This window comes from Nycticebus coucang, chromosome 24 (genome assembly GCF_027406575.1).
Source record: "Nycticebus coucang isolate mNycCou1 chromosome 24, mNycCou1.pri, whole genome shotgun sequence".
Lineage (NCBI taxonomy): Eukaryota > Metazoa > Chordata > Mammalia > Primates > Lorisidae > Nycticebus > Nycticebus coucang.
Genome location: NC_069803.1, coordinates 11789800 through 11798074, shown reverse-complemented (window position 1 = coordinate 11798074; position 8275 = coordinate 11789800). Strand labels below are relative to the sequence as shown.

Sequence of the window (8275 nt, the reverse complement as noted above, 5' to 3'; positions counted from 1 at the left end):
GGGCAACCATGCCTGGTTCCTGATCTAAGTGGAAATGATTTCAATTTAACTCCATTCAGTACGATTATTGACTATGGGTTTGCTGTAGATGGTCTCTATCAGTTTAAGAAATGTCCCTTCTATACCAATTTTCTTAAGTGTTCTGATCATGAAGGATGCTGGATATTATCAAAAGCTTTTTCTGCATCAATTGAAAGAATCATATGGTCCTTATTTTTTAGTTTGTTTATGTGCTGAATTACATTTATAGATTTACGTATATTGAATCAGCCTTGAGACCCTGGGATAAATCCCACTTGGTCGTGGTGTATAATTTCTTTTTTTCTTTTTTTTTTTTTTGTAGAGACAGAATCTCACTGTACCATCCTTGGGTAGAGTGCCATGACTTCACACAGCTCACAGCAACCTCTAATCTTGGGCTTACGCAATTCTCTTGCCTCAGCCTCCCAAGCAGCTGGGACTACAGGCGCCTGCCACAACACTCAGCTATTTTTTTGTTGCAGTTTGGCCAGGGCTGGGTTTGAGCCCACCACCCTTGGCATATGGGACTGGTGCCCTACTCACTGAGCCACAGGCACCCCCCAGGTGTATAATTTTTTTGATGTGTTGTTGGATTCTATTTGTTGGGATCTTATTGAGTATTTTTGCATCAATATTCATTAGTGATATTGGTCTATAATTTTCTTTTCTTGTTGGGTCTTTCCCTGGTTTGGGGATCAAAGTGATGTTTGCTTCGTAGAATGTGTTGGGTAATATTCCTTCTTTTTCTATATTTTGGAAGAGGTTTAGTAATATAGTTACTAATTCTTCTTTAAAGGTTTGGTAGAATTCTGACGTAAAGCCATCTGGTCCTGAGCTTTTCTTTTTAGGGAGATTTTGTATAGTTGATGCTATTTCAGAACTTGATATAGGCCTGTTCAACATTTCCACGTCGTTCTGGCTAAATCTTGATAGGTGGTATACTTCTAGGTATTGGTCAATTTCTTTCAGATTTTCGTATTTCTTTTTTTTTTTTTTTTTTTTGTAGAGACAGAGTCTCACTTTATGGCCCTCGGTAGAGTGCCGTGGCCTCACACAGCTCACAGCAACCTCCAACTCCTGGGCTTAAGCGATTCTCTTGCCTCAGCCTCCCGAGTAGCTGGGACTACAGGCAGCTGCCACAACGCCCGGCTATTTTTTGGTTGCAGTTTGGCCGGGGCCGGGTTTGAACCCGCCACCCTCGGTATATGGGGCCGGCGCCCTACCGACTGAGCCACAGGCGCCGCCCAAGATTTTCATATTTCTGAGAGTAGACTTTTTTGTAGTATTCTTTAAGGATTTTTTGAATTTCTGAGGGGTCTGTTGTTATTTCATTGTTACCATTTCTGATTGATGAAATTAGAGATTTTACTCTTTTTTTTCCTGGTTAGGTTGGCCAAAGGAACTATCTATCTATTTTATTGATCTTTTCAAAAAACCAACTTTTGGAGTTATTGATCTTTTGTATAATTCTTTTGTTTTCAATTTCATTTAATTCTGCTCTGATTTTGGTTATTTCTTTTCTTCTGCTGGGTTGGGGGTTGGAGTGTTCTTCCTTCTCCAGTTGCTTGAGATGTCCCATTAAGTTATTAACTTCCTCTCTTTCCGTTTTCTTGAGGAAGGCTTGCAGTGCTATAAATTTCCCTCTTACAACTGCCTTTGCAGTATCCCAGAGGTTCTGGTAATTCATGTCTTGATTGTTGTTTTGTTCCAAAAATTTGGTGGTTTCCTTCTTAATCTCGTCTATAACCCATCTATCCTTCAGCATAAGGTTGTTTAGCTTCCATGTTTTTGTATGCAGGTTCCTGTTGTTATTGAGTTCAACTTTTATTCCATGATGGTCTGAGAAGATGCAAGGAATAATTTCTAATTCTTTAAATTTTCTGAGGTTAGATTTGTGGCCTAGGATGTGGTCGATTTTGGAGTATGTTCCATGGACTGATGAGAAGAATGTGTATTCAGTTCTGTTGGGATGAAATGTTCTGTAGATGTCTGTTAAGTCCAGATGTTGAATGGGTAAGTTTAAATCTAAAATTTCTTTGCTGGCCAATCACTTAGAGAGGGTAGGGTGAGTACCTCAGGTTCCAAAGAGGGAAATCTCCACCTTCCTGCCAGAACATGCGCAAGTCTCATGTTTCAGATGCAGGGGTGGGGGTGGGGAGACTGTGGGATGCATGAATGCTGCTCTGTGATTGGAGAGCGCATCTTCAAACCAGCCCCTTCCAGGGATTCAAAAGGGGCTAAGATTCCTGGGGACCCCAGACTTACCTAGTCCTCCTAGTAGGAGCCATGATTTGGCAGTTCTGGGCCTCCTGTTTTTTCCCCCTGTTCCTAGTGGGCTTCACTCAGCCGATTCTAAAGCCAGAAAAAATGAAGGTGGATTGCAACAAGGATGTGGCAGGCACCATCTATGAGTATGGAGCACTCACCCTGGATGGCGAGTACATCCACTTTAAGCAGTATGCAGGCAAGCATGTCCTCTTTGTCAACGTGGCCACCTACTGAGGCTTGGCAGTTCAGTACCCTGAATTGAATGCACTACAAGAGGACCTGAGAGATTTGAGTATCATTATTTTGGGCTTTCCCTGCAATCAGTTTGGAAAAGAAGAACCAGGAAAGAACTCAGAAGAGATCCTTTCTGGGCTCAAGTATGTGCGTCCAGGTGGAGGCTTTGTCCCCAATTTCCAGCTTTTTGAAAAAGGGGATGTGAATGGAGAGAATGAACAGAAAGTCTTCACTTTCCTGAAGAACTCCTGCCCTCCGACCTCTGATCTTCTGGGCTCATCAAAGCAACTCTTCTGGGAGCCCATGAAGGTCCATGACATCTGCTGGAACTTTGAGAAGTTCCTGGTGGGACCTAATGGAGTTCCTGTCATGCACTGGTACCACCGGGCTCCAGTCAGCACAGTCAAGTCAGACATTCAAGAGTACCTAAAGCAGGATGCTTAGTAGGAAGGGCCAGTGCTGGCAGAAGTTCCACCTGCTGATCACCTGAAGGACTTATCTAACAAACAATTGTCTTTGCTCCACCCCCCTTCCTATCTAGCTTCCATGTGACCAAACCATTTGGTACAATCCAAGCAGCTGCTTATACTTGTGTGTAGCTGTGTATAAATCTGTGTGTGAATAATATGTGGGAGTGCATTGGTGTGTATGTGCATGTGTGTGTTTGAAGATTAAGGGAAAGAAAACTTACCTCTCCTACTCTGATCCTGAAATACAATTTTTTTTCCAAATTTATTCCAGAGGAAAATTATATTTTAGGGTAGATCGTTCAGACTGCCCATGCATAAGAAAGCAATCCCTAGAAGCTTTGACATCTATCTTCCCCCGTCCTGAAGGTTTAAGAAAAGCAGGAACTGGCAGCAAGACTCTCTAGGTCCTCTTTTCTCCTTTAAGTTAGGCTTGTTTTGTTAAACTGTTCCCATCCTAATTAGTTCTCTCTGTTCTTCTGCCACCCAGAAGTTTTCTTGTAGAATCTCTGAAGACAGAGTGAGAGCAGAGACCTCACTCACAGAAGGGAGGGGCATCTTCATGGTGGTGGGTCTCAAAACCTCTCTGGGTCAGACCCTACCAGAGCCTTCCTTGGTGCCTGTCCCTTAGTGCATTCAGGTCATGGCACCTGGGCAGGGATGTCCCTTTATTCTGAATGATAGGCTTTCTTCTGACCCTGAGTCTCCCCATTGTTAAACTCATTCTTATCAGTCTCGAATTAAAAACCCCTGTGCAGCAACCTGAAAAAAAATAAAATTTCTTCGCTTAGCTTCTTTTTGGAGGATCTATCCAGCACTGCTAAAGGGGTGTTAAAATCTCCAACTACCATGGAACCAGAGGAAATCAAGTTGCTCATGTCTGTTAGAGTTTCTCTTATAAATTGAGGAGCATTCTGGTTGGGTGGATAAATATTAATAATTGAAATCTCATCATATTGAGTATTACCTTTTTTTTTTTTTGTGGTTTTTGGCCGGGGCTGGGTTTGAACCCACCACCTCCAGCATATGGGACGGGTGCCTACTCCTTGAGCCACGGTGCCGCCTGAGTATTACTTTTAACAAATATGAAGTGTCCATCCTTATCCTTTCTTATTTCGGTTGGTTTAAAACCTATTGCACCTGCAAATAGGATTGCAATTCCGGCTTTTTTCTGCTTTCCATTTGCCTGGAGTATAGATGACCATTCCTTCACCTTGAGTCTACATTTGTCTTTTAATGTAAGATGCGATTCTTGTATATAGCAGATATCTGGCTTGAGATTTTGTATCCCGTCAGCCAACCTGTGCCTCTTTAGAGGACAATTTAAACCATTCACATTAATTGAGAGTGTTGATAAGCCTTTCGAGAGTCTGGTGGACATTTTTAATCCTTTTGCGACTGTGGAAGTTGGAATTTGATCAAAATTTTCTGGGTGGGTTTACTTTTGTGGTGGAGGATTATGCTGGTCTTTATGGAGGATAGGTCTGAGAATATCCTGGAGAGCTGGTTTAGTTATGGCAAATTTCTTCAACATGTGAATGTCATTGAAGTATTTAATTTCTCCGTCATAAATGAAACTCAGTTTAGCTGGGTACATGATCCTGGGTTGAAAGTTATTTTGTTTTAGGAGATTAAAATTCGATGACTATCCTCTTCTAGCTTAAAAGTTTTCAGCAGAGAGATCTGAAGTTATTCTAATATTCTTGCCCTTGTAGGTGATGGTTTTCTTTCGTCTGGCTGCTTTCAGAATTTTCTCCTTCATATTAACTTTAGTGAAATTGATTATGATGTGTCTGGGGGATCTCTTATTTGGGTTGAGTCGTGCTGGAGTTCTGAAACTGCTATCTGAATTTCAGACTCTCTTGGCATGTCTGGAAAGTTCTCCTTCATAATTTAATGGAGAAGAGACTCTGTGCCTTGTGAAGCCACTTCGTCGCTTTCAGGGATCCCTGTGAGATAAATATTGGTTTTCTTTGAATTATCCCAGAGCTCTCTGAGAGAGTGATCTGTTTTTGCCCTCCATTTCGCTTCCTCTTTGAGAGTTTGGGAGCGTTCAAAAGCTTTGTCTTCTGCTGTTTGCTCCATTCTGTACTGAGGGATTCTACTGTGTTTCTCAGATCTTTGAGGGCTGCAACTTCTTGTCTTAATGTGTCAAAATCTTTGGTCATTTGGTTGAATTCTTGAGATATCTTTTGGGTTACTGCTTGGAATTCTAATTTGGTCTTATTTGCTATCCAGATTCTGAATTCGATTTCTGACATCTCAGCTATTTGTTTGTGCATGGGATCTTGTGCTGTGTCTGCCCCATCGATCCTTGGGGGAGTTGATCTGTTCTGATTATTCGTATTGCCAGTTTTTCTGTTGATTTCTCCTCATGATTGTTTTTCACCGTTACCTCTGGCCGTCCTCAGAGTTGGGGAGGTGTCTCTCCAAGATTAGACCCCAGCAGGATCACTCTATTGTTGCTGGATCTTTGTAGGGAGTGACCCTGTGTAGTTCCTCTGGGGCTGCCCCAGCCAGGGAGTTCTGGTTGTGGAAGCAGCTCCAGAGTGTGACACACCCAGATCCAGCAACAGGGCGGGAGGTGGTGCACATGGTTCTGGGAGTGTCTGGCGCCCAGTGAGTTTAGCACAGAGAACTCAAGGTTCTAGCAGTCTCCGGCCAGGAGAAGGGCTCTGCGCAGAGGGAGGGAGGGCTCCAGAGGGCACGTGGCTACCAGAGTCCCTGGCCAGATGAGCGGGCTGGTGTGGAGGCAGGAAGGGTACAGAAGGGAGGACGCAGGGTTGCGCAGCTCCTGCAGTTCCTGGTCAGGACATCTGGCGGCCCAGCGGGTGTGGAAAGTGTGTCGGGGGTTGTGGAGCAGCTCTTATGGAGGTCCAGGTGGTGCCAAGCCCAGGAGTTTGTGGTTGCTATGAGCTGTGACTCCACAGCACTCTAGCCAGGGCAACAGCCCGAGGCTCCAGTGTGCGAAAACCGGTCTCACTCTGCTCCTGAGGGTTAAGGCTATAAGGCAGCTCAGTCCCCACCTTTAGGCTACTCAGTCACTAGGTTACTAGCTACTGCCCCATCCTTGCTCTGTGACCCTGAGGGTGGAGCTTGCTGGGGCAGTTCTCTCACAATGGCTCCCTGCGGCCCATAGCCGAACATTATTAGCTCCTTCCGGCTCAGTGGCTCAGTGTGGGCCCCTAGACAATGCCCAAAATTCTCTGCCCTCCTGCTCAAACTTTTCCCAAGGCAGTTCAACTGAGTGCCAAGTCCAAAAACACTGAAACAGTTCACAGGTAAGGCCTTTCCGGTTTGCAGTCTCACTGTTGCTTGTACTTACAGCTGCCAGCAGGATTAGGTCGATCGAACACACGCAACCACTTGCCAGTTTTCCACTGTTTTTGTCCTCCTCTTGGGGTCCAGAAGTCCCTTTCTGACTTCCTGTAACCTCAAAGGAATGATTATAGGCAGACACCACCAGCCAGAGATGCCTGGAGTCTTATCTCCCTAGACTCACTGTGCCCAGTTCGACAACAATTTCTTAGAGGTTGCAATACTTCCAAACTTGCCTTTTAAATACTGTCAGAGGAGGTTGCAACGATGCGCAAGGCTGGGGGTTGTGGCAATTCGTGCAGTGGCAGTATCAGCAGTGGCAGCAGACAGTGGAGGAGTGAAGGACAGACACATTGGCAACCCAACATTCTTTTTTTTTTTGCAGTTTTTGGCCGGGGCTGGGTTTGAACCCACCACCTCCAGCATATGGGGCTGGTGCCCTACTCTGTTGAGCTACAGGCACCACCCGCAACCCAACATTCTTAAACGAAACTATTTTCAGCCCAGAATTCTGTATCTTGCTAAACTTCAATAGCTGGATGTGGTGGCAGGCACCTGTAGTACCAGCAACTCGGGAGGCGGAGGTGAGAGAATCTCCCTAGCCCAAGAGCTAGAGGTTGCTGTGAGCTGTGACACCAAGACACTCTACTGAGGGTGGCAAAGTAAGACTCTGTCTCAAAAAAATAAAAATATAAGATAAACTAAGCTTCAAAATTGATGGAGAAATCAAATCTTTTGTAGATATACAAGCACTCATGAAATTTGCCACAACAAGACCAACTCTACAGGAAATACTTTGAACTGTTCCTAACACTGACCACCACAATGGACCACCTGCAAACAAAACAGCCAGAAGTCAAAGCCAAAACACAGCTTGCACAATGGCCCAAAGGATAAAACTAAAAAATGGACTTTCACAAAAGAAGATGAATAGAACTCACCACAGTTATCAATTCTCTCAATATATGTCAATGGTCTGAACTCACCACCAAAGAGGCACAGGCTGGCTGATTGGATGAAAAGCACAAGCCACCCATATGCCGTCTCTAGGAGACACACCTAGACTTGAAGGACAAATCAAGACTCAGGGTTAAGGGATTAAAAACAGTATTTCAAGCAAATGGAAATCAGAAGAAAGAAGGGGTTGCAATTTTATTTTTAGATATAAGCAGATTTAAGTAAACTGAAGTTAAAAAAGGCAATATGGACACTTTATACTAGTTAAATGAACAATTCAACAAGAAGACATTTCAGGCTTGGTGCCTGTAGCTCAAGTGACTAAGGCTCCAGCCACATACACCAGAGCTGGGGGGTTCGAATTCAGCCCAGACCTGCCAAACAACAATGACAACTACAACCAAAAAAAATAAAATAAAATAAATAGCCAGGTGGTGCCTGTGGCTCAGTGACTAGGGTGCTGTCCCTGTATACCGAGGGTGGTGGGTTCAAACCCACCCCTGGCCAAACTGCAACAAAAAATAGACAGGCGTTGTAGTGGGCGGTTGTGGTCCCAGCTACTCAGGAGGCTGAGGCAAGAAAATCACCTAAGCCCAGGAGTTGGAGGTTGCTGTGAGCTGTGATGCCACAGCACTCTAGTGAGGGTGACAAAGTGAGACTCTGTCTCTAAAAAGAAAAAAAAAAAAGACATTTTAATTTTAAATATTTATGCACCCAACCTAAATCCTCCCAGATTTATAATGTTTCATATTTGACAACGTTTCCTCAGACCTTGACGGGTCTGAGCAATATGATGTCCCACAACACCATAATAGTCAGCAACTTTAACACACCTTTGACAGAAATGGACGGATCCTCTAAACAAAAACTAAACAAAGATACAAAGGACTTAAAATTGACCCTAGAACAAATGGGATTAATATACAAATACAGAACAAACCATCCCAAAGCTAAGGAATATACATTTTTCTCATCAACCCATGGTATGTACTCTAAAATTGACCACATCC

At 43.9% G+C, this 8275-nt stretch overlaps 1 pseudogene; it reads left to right on the top strand.

Annotated features, from left to right (window-relative positions):
• The first annotated feature begins 2307 nt into the window (after nucleotides 1-2307).
• LOC128576235 (glutathione peroxidase 6-like) lies at nucleotides 2308-3046 on the top strand (annotated as a pseudogene).
• Nucleotides 3047-8275: the final 5229 nt, after the last annotated feature.